The sequence below is a fragment of the Lathyrus oleraceus genome, chromosome 6, assembly GCF_024323335.1.
Source record: "Lathyrus oleraceus cultivar Zhongwan6 chromosome 6, CAAS_Psat_ZW6_1.0, whole genome shotgun sequence".
Classification (NCBI taxonomy): Eukaryota; Viridiplantae; Streptophyta; class Magnoliopsida; order Fabales; family Fabaceae; genus Lathyrus; species Lathyrus oleraceus.
The window spans coordinates 481,414,809-481,415,705 of record NC_066584.1 but is presented as its reverse complement, the minus strand read 5'-3'; the positions used below and the strand labels follow the sequence as shown (position 1 = coordinate 481,415,705).

The 897-nt window shown below is 43.3% G+C and overlaps 1 non-coding gene across 1 annotated transcript; it reads right to left on the bottom strand.

The window, feature by feature from the left end:
* Positions 1–530: 530 nt before the first annotated feature.
* LOC127098720 (small nucleolar RNA R71) lies at positions 531–637 on the bottom strand. The gene has a single exon (XR_007793422.1). It is a non-coding gene; the product is annotated as a small nucleolar RNA R71 (small nucleolar RNA).
* Positions 638–897: the final 260 nt, after the last annotated feature.

Below are 897 nucleotides of genomic sequence, written 5' to 3'. Positions count from 1 at the left end.
GCTCACAAGGCGAACCGTACTACTTACGAATCAACGACGTTGAACGATATCTCCGATTATTACGACGAATTCGGGAGTATCGTGCTACAAACAATCTTCCTCCAATCGAAATTCCTGATCTCAAAAATCTCCTTCCTTCGACGATACCAGCGATGGCCGAACCAGCTCGTGCTCTTCGAGATTACATTGCTCCATCGCAAGATGAGCCGCATTCGAGTATTGTTTCACCCGTAATCGAAGCGAACAACTTCGAACTTAAACCTTCGCTGTTGCAGGCAGTGCAACAGAATCAATTTTCTGGAAATCCTACCGAGGATCCAAACCTTCATTTATCCGTATTTGTCCAATATGCTGACACTATTAAAGCTAATGGTGTCACTTCAGAGGCAATTCGACTTCGTCTCTTTCCTTTCTCGTTAAGAGATAAAGCTAGAAGATGGCTTCAGTCTCTTCCTTCCAACTCAGTCACCACATGGAATGAGTTAAAGAAAGTCTTTCTTGCCCGATATTTTCCCCCAAGCAAAACAGCTATGTTGAGAGCCCAGATAAATGGATTTAAGCAAAAAGATAACGAGTCTCTTTTCGAAGCATGGGAAAGATACAAAGAGATGATGAGACTTTGCCCACACCATGGTTTAGAAGACTGGTTAGTAATTCACACCTTCTACAATGGTCTCTTATACAACACGAGGTTAACAATAGACGTCGCCGCCGGTGGTGCGCTTATGGATAAACCTTATGCCGACGCTTATCAACTTATCGAGAGCATGGCCCAAAATCATTATCAGTGAGAAAGTGACCGAACAATGGTAGAAAAACCTCAAACGAAAGGTGGCATGTACGAGATAAGTAGCCTCGATCATGTTAATGCAAAAGTGGATGCTCTTGCCCAGAAAA